The sequence below is a fragment of the Sciurus vulgaris genome, assembly GCF_902686455.1.
Source record: "Sciurus vulgaris genome assembly, chromosome: 6".
In the NCBI taxonomy this organism is placed as follows: domain Eukaryota; kingdom Metazoa; phylum Chordata; class Mammalia; order Rodentia; family Sciuridae; genus Sciurus; species Sciurus vulgaris.
In genome coordinates, this window is record NC_136466.1 from 139,510,209 (window position 1) to 139,517,952 (window position 7,744).

Below are 7,744 nucleotides of genomic sequence, written 5' to 3' on the forward strand. Positions count from 1 at the left end.
CCTCAACTGTACTAAAAAGTGGAAAGAACATGAAAACCAGGCTTTAAAATGATGGTTTATCAGGAAAACCAATGTGTCCCAAAGACAAGGAAGACAAGCAGATACCTACACTACTCAGGGAAAATAATAGGTCTGAACCCAAAGATAGTTGAGCAAGATGAAAATTAGCATCCTGGCAACCACACACACACACACACACACACACACACACACACACACACACCTGCAAGGCTAAAGATAAGAAACCAACTTACATGTAAAACAATTGCAAATCAAATGAAAGTCTTCACAAATGCTTTGAGTTATAGTATAAAGATAAGTTAGTAATAAAATAAGTTCAATAATTGCCCACTGCCCATCAAGATGATTATACAGAATAAATGGGAAAGTTATGAACTAACAAATATATGCTGTGATTAAACCTGAGACTACAAGAAATAGAGTAGACTCACCTAAATATAAACTTACCAATGTAGAAGAAAGTCAGTACAGATTCAAAAGATAAGAAAAACAAAACATAAAGAGATCAAGAAAATCAGAGACTATTTGATAAAACAAAATTGACACTACATAAAAATTAGTGTTCTTCAATGAATTCCACAAATGGAATGGAATAAAAAATGATAAGTAATACAATACAAATTTTACTGGAATGAGAAAATAACTCAATCTGCAGATCAGACTACACTCTGTTTAGAAAAACAATTAGTGGAGAACACTTATATTGCTAAGACAATGAATTTCAAGGATAAAGAATAGAATTCTCGCTATAATATGCTGATTTTAAGTTCTTTAGGTCTAAACAAGGAGTGGGATAGCTGAATCAAATGGTGGTTCCATTCCAAGTTTTCTGAGGAATCTCCATACTGCTTTCCAAAGTGGTTGCACCATTTTGCATTCCCACCAGCAATGTATGAGTGTAGCTTTTTCCCCACATCCTCACCAACATTCATTGTTCCTTATATTCTTGATAATTGCCATTCTGACTGAAGTGAGATAAAATCTTAGAGTAGTTTTGATTTGCAGTTCTCTAATTGCTAGAAATGTTGAACATTTTTTCATATATTTGTTGATTGATTGTATATTTTTTTCTGTGAAGTGTCTGTTCAGTTCCTTAGCCCATTTGTTGATTGGGTTATTTGTTTTTTGGTGGTAAGTTTTCTCAACACAATAGCTAAACTATGGGACCAATCTAGGTGCCCTTCAACACATGAATGGATGAAGAAGATGTGGTATATGCACACATGGGAATATTACTCAGCTTTAAAGGAGAATGAAATTATGGCATTTGCTGGTAGATGGATGGAACTGGAGAATATCATGCTAAGCCAAATAAACCAAACCCAAAAAAACAAAGGCCGAATGTTTTCTCTGATATGCAGATGCTAATTCACAATAAGGGGGATGGCTAGGGAAGAACAGAGTTTTTATTAGGTAGAGGGGAGTGAAGGGAAGGGAAGAGTATGGGGGTAGAAAGGATAGGAGAGCGAAACAGACATTATTACCTCATATGCATGTATAACTAACTGCATAACTGATGTGATCCTGCAATACGTACAATCAGAAAAATAAGAAATTACCCTCCATTTATTTATGATTTATCAAAATGTATAAATGCATTCTATTCCCATGTATAACTAATTAGAACAAAGAAAAAATTATTTAAAAAAAATAGACTTCTCAGATATCTAGACAGAACCAAAACAAGTATCTCATGGGAGGAAATATCAGATTAACATTGATCTTCTCAATACCAACATCAATGCTAGATATAATGTGAAAATGTCTATAAGATTCTGAGAGTAACAACAATCTTAAGAATGTCAGATCCAGGCAAGGCATTGGATAGCAGCCAGATACCTTCAAATATGAAAAAAATGTTACAAATATCAAATTGTACACTTTAAACACATACAATTTTTGCTTGTCAATTATACTTCAATACAGTTGTTCAGAAATATTATAATCAAGCTTTTTTAGTAAGTGTTTCTTATTTTGATTTTTGATGAAAAGAGTACCTGATTCAGATTTAGTATAAATGAGTATTTGTAAATTTTCATGTTTAACTCAATGAATTTTGACTTGTGCAACCATCACCCTGAGCAAGATTTAGAATATTTTACTCATCACCAGTACAATGTTGAAGTGATGAGAGGAAACACTTTTGCTTTAAAGGAAAAATACTCAATAGTTTTCTATCAAGTTATACATTATTGTAGTGCTAGGTCTTTCTGTAAATGTTTTTTTATTAGACTGGGGAAGTTCTATTCTTTGCAGAGACTTTTTATCATGAACAAATGTTGAGTTTTATAAAATTATTTTTCTTCATCTATTAGTATGATCACATAGGTTTCCCTTTTTATTTTATTTTTTCAGTCTTCAAATATCTTTTATTCGAAGGTCATGTATCACCTTCATTTATTGTATTTCAAATCATTGTACAGTTACTTTTGTGAAAACACTGCCTGCATTTTCTAGTTAAAAAAAAAAAAAACTAAAAATGTTTCAGGAATGTAGAGAAATATCCAACTTGAATAGTGAAAAGGTGCACCATAATTATGTCAGTCATTTCTGTATTTCCCATGTTCCTTAAATAACCATCTTGTCTGTAACACACAATATAAAGAGCAATTATGAAAAACAGACATTTATATATACTTCCAAAGGCCTATTGAAAATATCCTTTTGGCACTGGACAGCCAATCATAGGTGCAGTTGCAGCAGCAGGATATACATATACCTGTTGGATCATATCATTGTGCATATGTGGAGCATGACTTCCAAATTGCTGAGAGCTGTCATAACCATTCCAGTAAGCCCCTGTTGGATTACCAGTTCTAAAACTGGTCTGTATACCAGCAGGCACAAAATTACTTCCAAAGCTCCCCTTGGCATAAGTTTCCGCACTGTAAACACCATTTTAAGTGTTTGCCCCAAAATCTCTTTTTTAAATTTTTTAAATTTTATTTATTCTAATTAGTTGTACATGACAGGAGAGTGCATTTATACATTTTGACAGATTATATTTAAGTAGAGTGTAATCTCTCATTCTTCTGATTATACCTATTGCAGGATCACATCAGTCAAGCAGTCATACATGTACATGAGGTAATAATGTCTGTTTCACTCTACTGTCATTCCTTCCCCTATACACCTTCCCCTCCCTTCACTCCCCTCTACCTAATATGAAGTAACTCTATTCTTCCCTGTCCCACTCCCTTTATTGTGAATTAGCTTATGCATATCAGAGAAAACATACATGTGAAAAAATGTTCTAAAACATCTCTAGCAATTAGAGAAATGCAAATCAAAACTAAGATTTCATCTCACTCCAATCAGAACGGCAGTTATCAAGAAAGAAGGAACAATAAATGTTGGTGAGGATGTGGGGAAGAAGTTACACTCATACTTGGAATGGAACCACCATTTGATTCAGCTATCCCACTCCTTGGTTTACACCCAAAGGACTTAAAATCAGCATACTACAGTGACAGAGCCACATTAATGTTTTTAGCAGCTCAATTCACAATAGCTAAACTATCGAACCAAACTAAATGCCTTTCAACAGATGAATGGATAAAGAAAATGTAGTGTGAATATATATATTATATATATATAATATATATAGTGTGAATATATATATACCTATAATATATATATATATATATATATATATATATAATATTCCTATTACTCAACTTTAAAGAAGAATGAAATTCTGGCACTTGCTGGTAAATGGATGGAGTTAGAGAATATCACGCTAAGTGAAATAAGCCAAACCTAAAATCCCACTTAAGCAGACTAGAGTAACCTCTGACACAATTTTCCTGTCTCTAAAGGTGTTAAATCCATGCCTTTTGCCATGGAGTATCTGTCCCTATGGTCATCCTTCATGCCTCCATTACCCATGGCATGACCTGAACCTCTGTCTTCCACCAACTGAAGCAATTTGGGATTAATTGTTTGATTAGTTCCACGAAGTACAGAGATAAGGTCCCTTACTTGCTTTATGGCACTAGGTGTAAAGAAAGTGTATGCTGTGCCTGTTTTGGTACTATGAACAGTTCTTCCAATTGTATGAATATAATCCTTTTAGGTAGTCAAAATTGATGGCAAATTTCACATCTTCCACATACAGCCCTCTGGAGGCTACATCTATAGCAATCAGAATAGGAGCTTTTCCATGTTTGAATTCATTTAGAACCTAGTCATACTCCTGATGACTTTTGTCACCATGGATACCCATGGTAGGCCACCCATCTCTCCTCATTTTTCTGATAAGTTCATCACATGTGCTTTTGGTTTCTACTAAAACAATGATTTTATTCTCCTCCTCATTCATGATCTCTTCCATCAGGTATAATAAGGTTTTCCTCCTTTTCTCCATCATGACATACATCCAGAATCTGAAGAATGTTGTGGTCTGTGCTTAGTTCTAGAGCACCAATATTTATATGAATATAGTCTTCCAGGAAATCTTCAGCAAGTTGTCTTACTTCTTTTGGTCAAGTAATGCTCCATATTTGGACTTGCCTCTCAGACCTTATCTTATCCACAATCTTCCTTATTTGGCCATCAAAGCTCGTATCAAGCATCCTATCTGCTTCATCAAGGACAAGTTTGTTCTTCTCAGATTGGTCTTCCCACAATCTTCCAGGTATTATAATACAGATTACCACACCTGTCTCCAAATATCTGTGGTCCTTTGGAAGCTCCACCATGCAAGTAGACCTCAAGCAACAAGTTCTGCAGTATTTGGTAGCTACCTGCTGCACCTGCTGGGCTAGTTCCAGCACCTAGCAAATAGGCCCATCACCTCTCTCTGGAATGGCTGATGACTGATATGGACCATGGCAGGCAGCAAATAAGACAATGTCTTTTCAGATCAATCTGTGCTCTTCCAACCATATCCAATCCACTTAGAGCAACTGACCATTCCCAAAATTGAACTGCAGTGGGTTCCATGAAGTTCTGCCTTGCAATCTCATCCATGATGTTTGCAAGGAAATTTGCTTCATAGAAATTCAGAACTGGCTTTGGACAGTTGCTACCTCTAACTCTAATTTCCTTGCTTCTTCTGTCTGTCTCTACCTCTTGTTCTGTACGCCTGGCCAAATCAGGGTGCTCCTGATAAAAACTTTTCTTAAATGTGAGCAACTCATCAAGATTTCACTTCTTTTTAATTAGTTTCTCCCCAGGATTTCCAAACTCCTTTCCAGATAGGGGCTCTGCCCTACTGCTTCCAAATCGAGGTGCACCAAACCCTGGATCCCAGCAGCAGTCTCGGTCACTAGAATAACCCGACATAGAGTCAATGGTTGCAGTTGGCGAGGACCCAAGTGAAGAGAATTGGGTGCAACCAAGCGCTGTTAGTGGCCTTCAAGACTTGCAGGGGCAACAGCAGTGGAGGGACCACGATGACCAGAGATGGGTGGAAATGAATGAGGTCTCCTTTGCGTCTTGTAATGTGGTAAATTGAATTTTGAATACTCTACCAAATATTCATGACTCTCTTGGTCATGATATATAAAAAGATTATATATATATATATATATATATATATATATATATATACATATATATGTAATACATATATATTGTATATTATATGTTGTTGTTTGCTTGTATTTATTCAGAATTTTTTTTTGTTGATGTTCATGAGGGATATTGGTCTATTGCTTTGTTTTTGTTTAGTAGTTTCCCTTGTTTGAGAATAGTCACTGTCTGCCACTCATAACACATACAAACACACAAATAACATTATTTTTGAGGGGAACCAAAACCTATCTTCCTTTAAAGAAATGGAAAGTTCCAGAAACACATTTTCAGCTAAGGTGCAGGTCCATGAACTGGGTCCTGCCAGTCAGACACACCTACCTCAGGGCAGGGAGCCAAGAGAGTCTCTCTGGGGGTATCAGGAGTTGGCAGTATTGGAGTGAAAGCTACAAAGTCTAGAGCTGCCAGAAATGCCCTCACCCGTCCACCTCTGGCTGACTGGGGATCACTGCCAGCTACATCTGTGTCTCTTGACTTCCTGGGATTCTGAGCGCTACCTGACAACACAGTCAAGTATTCTCCACTGCAGTTAGCCAGCCTTGATTACTGCTGCTTGCAGCTGGGAGCCAGACTGTTGAACCCAATCTCCATAGGGCTAGATGGGCAACGGTCACCAGGTTGTTGATTGTCCTACAAAACCCTTCTCTCAACTACTTACTGAAAGAAATGATACCCACCTTAGTACAGGTATGATTATTTAGCAATACAGCACATACAAAGAAACTTATTTGCTATTGGTGCTGACTAAAGTTAGCTCTATGGAAATAAAAAATACAAGCCCTTAAAACTTTGATTCAGTCCCATTTAAAATCCTTGTTTAATCTATATTTTGCAGACCACAATAGTTAATAAGAAACCTTGGGGTGGAGATAAATGGCCTAGCCTTGAACTCCAAGATTTGAGCAAGGTGGGCAAAGATGTTAAACATATACAGAGGGAGCAGGCTTGAGATAGAACTTTTTTGTCTTTTCAAAAGTTAGAAGACCTCAACTAGTTTGTAAAGTAACAAACTAGTTTCAAAAGTTAGAAGACCTGAGCTAGTTTATAAAGGAAATAATAAAGAAAGAGTACTTTGAAAAACACAAAACGATTGTTGACCAAAGTGCTTTAAAGCTATCAAGTTTCTGGATTAGAATTATCTTTGGTTGTAAAAATAAGGAAGTCCGATCAGAGAATTTTACACACCGGTTACCATCAGGCATAAAGAATAAGTGCCAGGCAGGTGGGGGAAAGTTCCTGTTTAAGTTAAATCTATACATACTCTGTACCTTGTCATCATAAAATTGAACTGTTTATTGAAAAAGGCAAGGAGTCCTCCTGTGATTTTCTACCCTTAACCACAAGTTTTATAGTTATCTCCCCTGGAATGTAAACCTCAACTACAAAGCTATGATAACTGCAAATCTTTCTCTACATGGTTGTTGTAAAAATTATATCTGGACACATTATGTTTATTATTAAAATGATTTTTGCTAGAATATGCTTGTTGTAGTAAATGGAGAGGCTGCTCTCATAAATTTTAATGTATACAGTGGTTTTGGGTTGGGGGTGTCTCACCCCATGAACTTACTAATCGTATTATCCTGCTCACTACACAGCAGATCTTTCTGAGCTCTTCATAAACCTGTTTTCTTACTGAAACTTGTGATTCCAATAGATTTGCTTCTAAACACAACATGAAAGTTGTTTCCCCCTTTTCTTCCTCTTCCTCTCCTCAGGACAGCAAGTCGGAAGAGCAGTGGGGTGATGGGCAGTGTAAAAGAGGTAAGGAAGAAAACAGCAGAAAGGAAATGGGGCCACACAATGTAACTCCTGCTTCAAAAGGTCCACATGGAGAGGTAAGATGCTAACTCCAGACAGAAAAGGGTTAAGAAAAAAGAGTTTTTTAAATGGGGAAGAACTGCATTTGTAAGATGAGGACTAGGAGCCCCTGAGGAAGGAATAATGGAAAACTCATGAGAGAGGAGGTCAAATAAAATAGTCTTGGAAAAACTAAGAAAATATGGAATCCAGGGCAAGGACTGTAGGACTGGGACTTGGAAGGAGGAGGGACTCTTCTTCCTTTGAGAATAAAAGGAAGGAACAGATGATGGAAATTTATGGACATGAAAGCTCTTGTTCAATCCTTTAATATTCTAATGAGAGAGGAAGGAAGAGAAGTTAGTTGGAGGGCTAGAGGAAAATGAAA

General features: G+C 36.5%; 1 pseudogene across 1 annotated transcript; it reads right to left on the reverse strand.

The window, feature by feature from the left end:
* Positions 1-2,668: 2,668 nt before the first annotated feature.
* LOC306664062 (putative ATP-dependent RNA helicase DDX5) lies at positions 2,669-5,307 on the reverse strand (annotated as a pseudogene). The gene is made up of 2 exons: positions 3,793-5,307; positions 2,669-2,942 (listed from the first exon to the last, which is right to left on the reverse strand). The product of its transcript is annotated as a putative ATP-dependent RNA helicase DDX5 (transcript).
* Between the last annotated feature and the right edge of the window lie 2,437 nt (positions 5,308-7,744).